The sequence below is a fragment of the Manis javanica genome, chromosome 3 (assembly GCF_040802235.1).
Source record: "Manis javanica isolate MJ-LG chromosome 3, MJ_LKY, whole genome shotgun sequence".
In the NCBI taxonomy this organism is placed as follows: Eukaryota; Metazoa; Chordata; class Mammalia; order Pholidota; family Manidae; genus Manis; species Manis javanica.
The window spans coordinates 211,070,488-211,083,544 of NC_133158.1; the positions used below are offsets into that span (position 1 = coordinate 211,070,488).

General features: G+C 44.9%; 1 protein-coding gene across 2 annotated transcripts in view; it reads right to left on the minus strand.

Moving 5' to 3' along the window:
• The window catches only part of ZNF395 (zinc finger protein 395), a 39,367-nt gene that overhangs the window by 18,748 nt on the left and 7,562 nt on the right, over positions 1-13,057 (minus strand). The window contains exon 1 of one of the 2 annotated variants that reach the window (XM_073232742.1): positions 722-943. The exons of the other annotated variant lie outside the window; for it this stretch is intronic. The gene's annotated coding sequence lies outside the window, so the exon portion shown is untranslated. Of the gene's footprint in view, positions 1-721; positions 944-13,057 lie in introns of those variants that run through there. 2 annotated transcript variants of the gene reach the window in all.

Below are 13,057 nucleotides of genomic sequence, written 5' to 3' on the forward strand. Positions count from 1 at the left end.
CTTGAAAATTTCTTCTCCACTTAGCCACCCACCTACAAAATAAAGGTCAATGCTTTCATCGACCTTGTTAAATAGTCCAAATCATTGTTAACCATTTAGTGTTTTGGGAAGAACTTTATACACACAGCGCCTTCTGAGAGTGCACAAAGAGAAAATGCAATCAATCCCAAAAGTCAACAAAAATTTTGGCCAAGTTTGTACTTGGGAGAGCATGGAAGTGAAAACTGCAAATCTCAACCAAATGCAGGCTGGCAGGCATCAGCAGGTATGACCAAATATCTCCCCGTGTTCATCAGCACCCTTATACTATGAACATGACTCCAGAGGTAACACAATCAGCAGAGTCCTTGAGGGTTCAGAAGTGAATCAGAGCACCTTCAGGGGTGTGCCATGCAGGTGGGAGGAAAGGCCAGGGTAACTCTGGACCCTGGATGGCCTACTCCACCTCCGATGCAGGATCCCCCGCCTCCTTCCCAGCACGCTTCCATCAATCTCACTGTAGCCACCTTCAAACCTCTTTCCTGATCTCTAATTCTGTGTACTTCCCTATTGGTTCCTTTCTTGGGAGCTACCAGTGGTCCATATAAACCAGCCATCCCCTAATTTGCTTTCTAGTTTCGGTGCAGCAGAGAGACCAAGAAACATCTATTTCAGGGTAACAAAAACAGTGGTTCAGCAGCTAGACAAATCCCATCTTTATGATATTATGTTCTCTACTTACAGAATTCCTTGATTGAAACAAACTCATGCTGAAAAGGAGTTCCCAGCAGATGTACAGTTTGAAGGCGATCCTAGGCCCTCCCGGGCTTCTCACCCCTGCCACTCGTCAGGGTTTGCTAGCCGTGCATTTTCATCAATGTCCGAAAGGGATGGGCCCTTTTCTGGGCTCAGCAAACATATTCAGATGTGTAATAGCCCTTAATGAGGACATCTGCCATCAGTTAAGCAATGGGGACAGAATAGGAAAACAAACCCTCTCTGTGGTTCTGAGTTGCAAATTGCTGTTTGACATGTGACTGTTGCCAGACAACCACATGTCTTAGCACACGTATGTGTGTGCACGTGCTTACACACAATGGTGGCTCTCTCCTCCTGCAACAAGCCATGACATCATTTAATGGGACTTGCAGGACCAAGATCGTAAGTCAAAGATCATTACACTTGGGTTTTAGGCTTTTTGCTTTTTTTAAGTTAAGAAGAGTGAATTTTGGAGGAAGACTCCAATTTGCTCAACCTTGGGTGCTTGCTACCTACTCTCACGAACACTTTACGAATCAATGCAAAGGACAACAACCCTCTGCCAAGAGTTCCAGGTTCTCTACTAAAGCTCAGCTTTCAGTCTACTTTATGATCTCCACTGGGGAACCATGACACTAATTGATAGTTTAAGTTTTTAGTTCTTTGGTTGATATTTTACATATTATTCTTAATCTTTTAGCATGAAGCTGCTAATTTTTTTCTTTTAAATCTGTAAGTTGTAACTTTTTTTTTCATGTGATGTTCAAAACTCACCCAAAGGCCCAAATGTCACATCAGACCACATCTCTTATTTTATACCAAAACTCAGTGGAGAAGAGGATTCCCAAGCAATTCATTTTTCAGCAGTTCTTGGCAGTGATAATTTCTGTTGAGAGATGCCATGTGCATTTGCAGCATTACATTTATATGCAAATAATGCCTGTGGTCCTTTCAGTTTGCAGGTCACCGTATAAACCTTGGCAGAAGCAAGTCATCATGCCCCCTCATCACCAAATGCTACCTGGTGAATTTCAAGCCTTTATTTTTTTTCTTGAGTGCCTTCTCCAGATAAGGTTAAAGAAAAAAAACCTCACCCACTTCAATGAGCACATCTTGAACTTTTCTTCCCAGAGGACTCTCTGCCCAGCCTGGCTTTTGACAGAAACCCTGGTGGAAGTAGCCAAGGGCCTGAGCTAAACTTCTAGATCTTTCAAGTTATTAATCAGGTGCCATTATGCCACTTTTAAAATGTGTGGTATGCATCTTAGCTTTTCATAATACAACCTAAGATACACCGCACTGAGCAGGTCAGTGACTGATTCAACACCAGTGTATCAGCAAACAATCATGTGGATTGTCAGGATATTCTAATTGTCTTTTTCTGAAGGTTTTTAAAAACTGGATCGTACTGCATCCATGTATATAGTTTAAGCCACCTATAAAATTAAAATGATAGACCATCAGGATTGACAGGGACCTTCAGGTTGCCCATCCCTGACCTGGGAATGGAGCCTTCTCTGCAGCATCCCCTGTAAGTGAGCATCCAGCCTGCCCATTCTGGTGAGGATTATATGTCACAGAACAATGGAGGGGGAAATAAGGGTCCCAAATAGCAGTACTATTTTCATATTCCAGCAGATGGGCAGTAGAAATAGTCATCTGATCTGGTTACACTGAGTTTTCTCCAGCAAGTAATAAATGATCCTAATTGACAAATATTTTGCTGGCCTGACTGCACACCTGCCAGTCAATCAAGTAAGAGGGTCCATTCTGTTTGCAGGGAGGATGGTACTTCAGGTCTACCCAGAACACATACGCTGCCCCTTCCTGCACGCCTAGCTCCCCAGCTGCTTTCAAAACCACCAGCACCTTTGTTCACTCCTGTATCCTGCATTCACTGCTCTGAATTAAACAAGATGATTATTAGCCCAACACTTGGTGCAGTTAGGTTCAATAGTCTCTATTTCTACTAGTACCAATAGGACTGCATTTCCCTTAGACTGAAAGCCCTTTGAGGGCAGAAACCCCATCTTGCTTTCCCATCAGATTTATAATATTAAATAGATGATATTCTCATGGGTGAGGAGGACTCCAGATTCAAAAATAACGTGTTAGGAGAAAGAATGTGCAGCAGAGAACATGCCACTTGCCCTAAAATGAAGACAGGTATCAAAAGCAAGGGTAGATGTTTAGTGCTCAAACGTGGTTCTGAGACAGCAGTGTTTTCTTAAAAACAGAATACTAGATGAGGAAGCACACGTAAGGAAATCCATGCTTCCACATGTGCCCTGTGAGGCGGGAGGTCTTCTAGCAGTTTCTGTACATTCATTGGGAAGGGGCGAGCATGCATGCACACATGTATTGTGGGTTAAACCAGTTTTGAACTGTGCTGAAACCATGTGAAAATTCCAGAAGTGGGTGGGAAGATGAATGAGTGCTGACTTGGCATTTTACCCCAAGCTGGGCAGGAGAGAACTGCAAGCTGAGCACCTCTGGGAGAACAAGCCTCAGAGAGCCAGCCATTCTCCCAAGCAGTTTCAGAGTTGGCGTAGGAGAACTACACATGAACTCAGACCAGCAGAGGATGTCTGAAGGGCACTTGGGTTTACCCTAACTTTACTACACACATACAGGGACTCCCTTTTGCACCCAGACCTCCCAGCAACTTAAGAAAACATGGAGGAACAATATAATTCCCATTTTACAGCTCAGAAAACTGAAGTTGCTCAAAAAGGCTGCTTATTTGCCCAACTAGCAAGCTGTGGTGCTTGCAGCTTTCCCGGCTCCTCCCCGGTCTAGTCTCTCTCCCCAGAAGTGGAGACCCAGCAGCCCCGACACCTTTTCCCGGCCTTGGCCCATCCTCGCAAGGCTGTGAGGCAGAATGTCTGAGCTTCACGGGGAAGAAGGCACCCACCAGAGGCGCCTGCTGTAATGAAAAGCATAACCTGGAAACAAAAGAACCACCCCAAAAACATAAAACACAGAGGTGAGAACTGGAAAAGCCCAACGATCCAGGGCCCACCAGCGTAAGGCCCTGAGAAGTGCACATGCCAGAAAAGGAGGCCAGCACTGCAGCGATGCCTGAGTGCCGACACTGGGACCAACAAAAGAATTATGTTCTCACTCCTTTCAGAGGGCAGAGAGATGCAGACTCCGCCTTTTTCATTTAAGTGGTTAAAGTAAAACTACTCTTTGGAACACAGGCATTTCAATGAATAATCACATTCCCTAAAGACAACCTACAGAATGGGAAACAAAATTGCAAACCGAGTATCAGACAAGGGGGTTAACATGCAAAACATATAAAGAATGCATACAACTCAAGAGCAAAAAAGACCCATTTTAAAAAATGAGCAAAGGACCTGACCAGACATTTCTCCAAAGATGACAATTAAAAGGCCAACAGACACGTGAAAAGAGGCTCCACATCTCTAGACATTAGGGAAATACAAATTAAAACCACAATGAGCTATCTATCAGCTCACACCTTAGAGTTAGAATGGCTATTATTAAACAGGAAAGAAATAACAAGTGTTGGTGAGGATGTGGAGGAAAGGGAACCCTTGTGCACTGTTGGTGGGACTATAAACTGGTGCAGCCACTATGGAAAAACAGTATAGAGATTACTCAAAAAATGAAAAATAGAACTACCATATGATCCAGTAATTCCACTTCTAGAAATATATCCAAAAGAAATGAAAACACTAACTCGAAAAGCTAACTGTGCCATCACGTTCACTGCAGCATTATTTACATTAGCCAACATCTGGAAACAACCGACATGTCCATTGATGGATAAATGGATAAAGAAGTTGTGGTCAATTTGTACAATGGAATATTATTCAGCTGTTAAAAGGGAAGGGCATCCTACCACTTGCAACAGCATGGATGGACCTTAAAGGCACTATGCTAAGTGAAAAAAGTCAGAGAAAGAAAAATACTGTATGTTCTCACTTGTATGTAGAACTGTGGAACTAAACAAAGAAAACCCAAACTCACAGAAAAAAGATCAGACTTGCTGTTACCAGAGCAGGGGGAGGGGATGGAATTGGAGGAAGGTGGTCAAAATGTATGAACTTCCAGTTACAACATGAACAAGCACTCGGGTGTGCTGTCCGACACGACTGCAGCTCACGCCGCTGTATGACACACAGGAGAGGTGTTCAGAGAGTAAATCCTAAGGGTTTTCCTCATGAGCAGAAAATTTTTTTCCTTTATTCTTCTTTTCTTTTTATTGTATTTACATGAGATGGACACTAGCTGAACCTACTATGGCAATCATTTCACAATATATGTAAATCAAACCATCATGCTGTACCTGAAATTTTTACACAGTGATGTATGTCAATTATTTCTCACTAAAACTGGGGAAAAAATTATCACATCCCCTGATGACGCTAAACAGACAGTGGGGCTTGTGGGGAGAGAGCGAGCTACCTGGTGACTCACCTGGCAGGAATCCACAGGCAGGACTGAGGCAGCAGCCCCTCCCACAGTGGATAATCAAGAACACAGGGCTTCAGGGGCCCAAGAAGGGTGCCCCCAGGACCACCGAGGAAGCTTCTGGACCCCAAGCAGCACTGTGGCTGAGAGGGAAAAAGGCCACTGCCACTGAAGGCCTGAACCCGGCTCCTCAGAGCAGGCAGCCTGCCCGTGGGCAGGAGCAGCTGAGACCAGGGGCCACAGAGGGCTCCCCTAGGGAAGGGCAGCCCACAGCCAGAGCCCGGGGCCCCGCACCGCAACCTGCGTGACTGGCCTCACTCGGTCGCCACACCAGAGCCTCCATTTCCTGCCTCACCTGTGAAAAACGAGAATGGCGCCCAGCATCTGGAAGGAAGTCAACAGATGTGCTTCCCCCTGCACCCCTGCGTTAGGACCAGTGCTAGGTAAGTGACACAGCAGGCCCCTCCGGGTGCTCGGGAGCCAGAGTCAAGCTGGCACCTGCGAACTGAACTGTTAAGAGGAATTCAGCCAGAACCAGTAATACAACTACTGACTCTAAACGAAATCAAAAAGTTAACCACAGGTGAGCCACTAATTAACTGAAGTCACAAAACTGATTTCAGCAAGACACAGGAACCAAGAAAGCCAGTGTATTCCATTCAGAGGCCTGCTGGCCACAGTGAACCGACCCCAGGGTTCGTGCTTGGAGTTCACACCATGCCAGATGGCTCGGCCGCTGTGGCCCAAAGCCAAGACGGGGGCCGCCGCTATCCGCCCTTGCAGCAGGCATGGCCCGACCCTGCACCTCTTCCCCAGCAGAACTCTCAAGTCTTGGTGCCCCACCTAGGGTGGTTCAAGGCCTGCTGCCAGACCTCCCTCAGGTGGAGCTTGACCAGCTGCTGTGAGCAAAACCCCAGGTCAGCTCCCCAGATCAGCACCCACCCACATGATTCAGCCTGGGTTCCAGCCGCCCCAGATCCGGATCAGGCCCACAGCATGTAGACCCACACAGGAAACAATTCAACACCGACTCACCAGAAACCCAAGGAAAAGGGCACCACGGAACAAAACACCACCATTTAAACAAATCTGATGTTCAACACGTGTGCCGGGCTCTCGCCGATGAACTGAAGAGGGGAGTCAAGAGGCCTGGCTTCCTCCCGCTTTAAAGAGTTTTAGGTCTGACTGAGCTCCCACCTGGGTCGCACGTCCAGCATCTGTTTATAAAAGCACTTAATATAAAAGCACAGTAACATGCATATATTTTGTGTTGTATACTTAGATGAATGAGTCAGAATTTGCTTCTTTCAGGAAAATACCAAAAACATCCAGCAGCCTGACACCAAAGCCTGATAAAAAGATGGTTTTAGGATTAAGCTCATAAAATCAGATGAATGTGCATGTTAAAATTTTAAGTGCTTGACATAAGCTAAATTAGTTGAAATAAAATGCGTTATGAATCTAAAACTAACAAACAAAAAAAGATCTGCTGAATGGAGAGTGAAGGAAAGACACATGTTTCCCCTGGAAAACAGAAAGTCAGCCTAGGAGAAGTGACTGTAGACTCCCGTCAAGGAAGGTCGTTTAAATACGTAGTGAAAAATGAGCTCAGCGGGGAAAGGAGAGCTTAGCCAAGGCACAACCCCGCAGGAAGTACCTTTCTCTGGAGAAGGCCCTTTGGGGATCTTCATGCCCCCCATGATTATGAGGCTGAGGATGAGTTCAGAGACAGAGATGGAGAAACAGCATGAATGAGGGGTCACCCCCGTCTCAGCTCAGGCTATAGGGATGTCCACTCTTGGATATCCGTTTCTCCCAAAATGGACAGGATGGTGGCACTGATCAGAGAGCTCACTGGTGAGGATATTCTATGCCAACGTGAAAAAGTAAATGTGGATCAATCACCGAATGTGGACCATATGGCCCATGCTCCTTCACTTTGAGAGAAGAATGAAATTGGCAGCCTTTCAAAGACTTTGAATATTCCTGCAAGAAAGTTCTAATAGTGATCATTTATCAAAGACACATGCGCCAGTCATTTGCTAAGTGTTCCATAGCTGTACTGCCCCTCGCCCCTTACAGTCCCCTGAGATAAGTGCCATCCTCCTCCATTTAACAGACGAGGAAACTGCCTCACGGAGGTTGACGGATGTTCCCGAGGCCAGGGAGCTAGAAAGTGACAGAAAAGGGGAGCTCAAAAATGTCTCATTCCATGAGTTCTGCTCTACTGTATTATATAGAAAAACTACACGTCACGTCCAAGGAGGTGGTGGCCAGCCTAGATGAGCTCTTAAGGGCTCCTTGTTGGTAAAAACTGGAGTCACCACGAGGTCGATGCGGTGTTGGTGGTTTGGCATGGAAAGGGAAATGAAATGGGAATTATGATGGCAAGGTATCGAGCAGGGGGTTCCCCAAAATGAGGGCTACCATTATTATTTAGCACTTTTACAAATATCCCAAAGACAATGCATAGTTAAACAGGGCTGCAAAATGAGCTCCAGGTACCCACCTACGTGACCTTGAGCAAATTCCCTCCCCCCCCCTGTGCCTTAGTTTCCCACCTGTAAAATGAGACAAACACTGGCTCCTACGCCAAAGGATCCTTGGGAGCTTTGATGAGACGATGTAACTTTTTTAACAGTGTGTTGGTTTTTAAGAGTTGCCAAGCTCCTCTTTTCAGAGACTGCGATTCCCCTGGTCTGAGAGAGGGGCCTGGAAGAGCGTGAAGAAATGCACCTCACATACCAAGCACGCGGCCTTGCGCAGAGTACTCACCAAACAAGGGCATTAAAAAAAAAAAGGGAAAGAGGCACGAACCCCTGGTGGTGACCAGCCCGTCTTACGGGAAGATCACATCACAGGGAAAACTGTGCAAGTAGGGGGAAAAGCAGCCAGGAACGTTTAACATCGCCAGGGGCCGTGTAATACAGCTGACCCTGGAACACATAAGGGTTAGGGGCAGATCCCCACGCACTCAAAAATGCACGTAGAACTTTTGACTCCCCAAAAGCCTAACTACTAATAACCTACTGTTGACCGGAGCCTTACCAATAACCTACACAGTCAACATATTTTTATGTTACATGTATTATATACCATATTCCTACAATAAAGCAAGCTAAAGAACATTTTTTCAAATCGTCACTGATCTCCAAAAATTTTCCAATATATTTATTGAAAAAAATAGGCTTATAAATGGATCTGCGCGGTTCAAACCTGTGTTGTTCAAGGGCCAGTTGTACATTTAAGGAAAAAAAAAAACCAAAACCATGGAAGAGCTCTGTGGCAAGACTCAGAACCCAGCAGAGGGCCCTCTTTGTCACTGTAGAACTGACTGCCATCCTACTGTGGCCACAGAGGCCAGAAGGCAAGCAGACCCTTTTGTCAGCACTACTGCATAAGTACTAAAAGCAAAAACAAACATATTTCCCACCTACCCCCCTATAAAATTAGAGAACCGTCCACACTGAGAACAGTGATGGCTGCCCATCAAGAAAGGTAACTTACAAAATCCGAGTCAGTCGCCTAAGCGGGCCGTGCGACACAGAGGGCACACTGAAGGCCAGTAGGATGAAGGCCAGGAGGGCTCTGAGAGAAACTACCAAATGGGAGAGAGAAGATGGGGGACCAGTTTTGTCGCCAAATCCTGAAATGATGGAAAAGGAAGTGCCTGCTAACCCCCAAAGGAGACCAGAGCAGGAGACGCCCCAAAACCCCAGAAGCAGGCAATGTAAAAAAGCATTACTAGGCTTGGACAACTGCCTGAATGCCACAAGAGGGCTCCCATGGGGTCAGAACCAGACTGGTCTCCCTTGTATCTGCATACGGAATCTGAAGGTGAATGCAAATGAAACAATTAAGGCTGCAAAAGGACTCTGGCTGTCTCCACCTCTGTGACCAGTGGTACCAGCACGAGCCCTTCAGAGGCACACAGCCAACCCCCCCCCTCACCAAACTGCTCCTAAAGGCACGGAGTGGCCTGACATGCCGCACTGTCATGTTTTTTAGGGGTTCTCAGAGATCTAGAGATGATTGCAGAAAGTGTACATAAAGATACCCAGCCTTCTCCAAATAAAATGAACTGTTAATAAAAATAGTATGAGTGTTCTAGATTTTTTTTTTTTAAGAACACGAAAATGCTTCCAAGTGAGCCTCACCCTTGGCTGGAGTGTGTCAGCCAACTTCATATTCTGAAGAGGCGCAGAGAAGAGTCACAGATGCACTGGAAGTCTCCAGTGAGGGAATGAATTGGTTCAGAATCCACCATCCGGAGTTCATAATGTGTTGCTCTTCCACCCTGTGATTCTTGTCCACACAACCATGGCCAACATGCAGGCCACCGTCCCCAGGGGGACCAGACAGAATGAACAACGAGGCTCAGAGGAGCCTTTCTCAATGGCAACCCCTCTAGCCGGCCAGTGTGGACTCATGGGGGGCACACACCTTGCATACCCTAAATCCTGCCCAATCCTAGAGACCAGTTGCTTTCATGTCTGAGCACACTGTCAGTCTGCCTTGGTGACATGAAGTCCAAGCTAGGAACTGACCCTGTAACGAGTCTTAAGATTTATAAAGTACCCTATTACCCAGTAATTCCTCTTTCTCAGTATCTACCCTAGAGAACACTCACATGTGCTGCAAAGAGCCCCAAGCAGCCAAGTTCACAGAAACAGCACTTGTAACAGTAGAGGATTTAATGACTTAAATGTCCATCTATTAGGGGAAGGCTAAACAGTGGTTTTGCGTTCTGACTCTAAGGAAGGCCAGGCAAGAGTTAAATAAGAACTAGAAGACCTATGCATAGTGCAGGGCAATGCACTCAACTTTTTTAAAGCTCTATTAGGTATAAGTGCAAGTATGTAAAGCATTTGAAGAATACCAATAAACTCCTAGCAGTGGGTAATCTCTGGGCAAGGGCCGGGATTAGGCCTGTCAAGGAAGATTTTTGCTCATGGTGGAAGGTTTGAGGGCTTTTTTCCTACAGAGAATGTGTTTATGTACCACTCATGAAATGAAAAGTTTATTTCACCAGTTAATTTTTCTTAAAAGACAGAAAGAAACTTGACCCTGTTCAATACATTTCAGTAACGTGTTTGGGGCAATTTCTACCGGAATGTGACACAGGCTTCCCCAGAGGCCCAGGGCTCAGCAAAGCAGCTGGCTTTGCAACACCGATCTTGTTTCAGAATTACAAGCCCAACCCTGTAACTCTGTAGATTGTTAAAATTTATATGTTAGTTCAAAGAAAAGGCACGAAAAAAAGGAAAGTATGTCAGGGGGCTTGTGGGTAATACAAAGGGATGTCCTAGGAGCAATTCCAGTTCTAGCTCAGCATTCCAGCTAGCTTTCTTTCTCTCCCTCTCTCCCTCCCTCCCTTCCCTCTCTCTCTCTCTCTCTTTCTCTCTCTCTCCCTCTTTCTCTCTCTCACGCACTTGCCAATCACAGCAGCTCTTGCCCAATCACACTTATTCCACACCACGCCTAGTGTCTGTGCCTCAGACACTTCCATCTAGGAATCAGATTTCCTAACATTAACCTGGATTCCACAAACTAATGAAAAGGAAGAATCAAATGCCCCATCAAACAAGCTCCAAAATGTTATTTTACTCACCAGAGCCACCTAACCACATAGAATATTGAGTTTTCAGCACACACACCCCCACCTCTTCAAAACACTATGATAAAGTCCTCAAAAACACAAAATTTTAATGCTAAGAACCCAGCAGGCAAAATTAACCTAGAGTGATTAAAAATCAGGGTGGTGGTAGTTCTGACTGGGGGCTGGAGAATCCGGAAACGGGTCACAAGGAACATTTCTGGAGTGATGGAAATGTTCTGTCTCCAAATGCATTGTCAAAACCGATTAAACAGGACACTCAAGATCTGAGCATTCCACTGTATGCAAATTATACCTCAATTTAAAAAAAAAACGACTCAAAGCCAGTTTCTCTCTCAGCTGCAGAACTTTGAGCTGTCCTATCAGACATCTGAAATCTCTGTTGTGCTATGTAAAGAGCAAGAGTACCATGGCGACAGTCACCATAAAAATAGATAACAAGATTAAAATGGATAGAGGACACACGAATTTAAGAACGGCACACCAAGAGTAATTCATTTTCAGCAGAAGAAAAACACAAAGAGGAGAGTTTTTCATTCGCCCTGCTCTTTGAAAAACAGCCACTGAATGTGGTTATTTTTACTAAAAGAGTTTTGTAGCTTCCCACTACTGAAAGGACAGAAAAGGCTGAGCACTGTTATTTCTTATCATACTTTGCTTTAAAAAAAAAAAAAGAAAGAAAAGCTTATGGTAGTCTTAGTCCCACCCCCCACCCCCCATCCGCTCTATGTGGCCCAGGGAACAGATTCCCAGCAATTCCACAAGCCCAGCTGCTGTGCCATACACCATGGGAGATAAAGATGATGGCTGTCTCAGCAGTGCGCAACGATGCCAACTTCAGCTCTAAATAACCAACTTCTGCCTATATTTTTTACATATACCTAAAACGGTCTTTCCTTAGGTCGTGCACCCCAAAATTACATGTGAAGAGAACACCTTCTTGCCAAATACTGATTTTCTGAAATGCCAAAATGTGAGCTGGAATGACATGGAGACACAAATCATCTTCTGAGACACTTCCGCTGGGTGATTTAGCCCTAGCAGAGCCCCAAATATCAAAACGTGATCCAAAAATATCAGGAAGGAAATCTAAAAATGCTAAAGAATCAGGGTGGATTCTAAATAAATCATATATAGTTAAGTAAAATGTAGGCAAATCAAGCTAAGTCAAAATTTTCTACAGGTAAGCTGTAATTAATAAAAATCAAAAAATTTGAACTCAAATCACAAACTTATTGTCTGATAAACTAAATATATGCATATTTCTGGAAATTTCCACGCAAAAACTTCTTTAAATTTACCTATCTCTTGTTCTCTGTGTTGCTAAACCTACAGAGCAACTGCTAGGCTCAGCCTCATCCCTGGTATCTGGACAGCACTTAACATGCTCTGTCTCATGAATACATCCCAGGGTGGGAGACCAATGGGAGGAAGACAGTAAGGGCACCCCCAGGGCCTCCACTGCCAAGCAGAGAAGCTGGTGTTCCCTTGAAGGGCCCCATCTTGATTCATTCATTTTATTGACTAAACTGGCCAGTAAGCACAGGTCTTCTACATGTTTATCTATTTTATTTAGTATTATTTGTCATTTTCCCACCTTCTTGCTTTTCCTAAACACCAAACTCAATTTTCAGCATCCTTGAGGCCACAAACTGAGTCCTAACCCACCTTGGAGTAAAATTCTTCATCCTTTCTAAAATGATCCCTGAAGGGTCTCCCAAAAATATTGGGACTCACGTATAAACATTTTTAAAAGACCTTACACAATGATGATGTCTCAAACACTGTGCAACTACAGGCCTATCCCCTATTCCACATTCGTTAGCTTTGACAGGTCATGTAATAACCTGACCCTAAGAATTGGAAAGGACTTTGGAAGTCAGCCTAATTCCTGTCCTTTTCTTCTGCAGTATCCCTAATCAACAGCATTCAGCCCAACTTGAACACCTCCAGCAATGTGAAGCTCACTACTCCGTGGGCAGACATTTCCACTGGTGGACACCTGGCAGAGCTGGAAATCCTCTTTCACACTGACCTGAAATCTATTCTTCCAGTTTTTAGGGTTAAAAGGAAATTTAAAGCTTGCCAACTTCAGTATAATCATTCTACAGTTAAGGAATCTGAAGCTAGAGAGGATAAAGCCATTGTTCTATCCATGGGTCGTATGCCAACACCAGAAGCAAAAATGAACAAGTCTACTCTGTCCTATACCTGATAACCCTGAAGATATTTTAAAGCACTACTGTGTACCCCCCACCC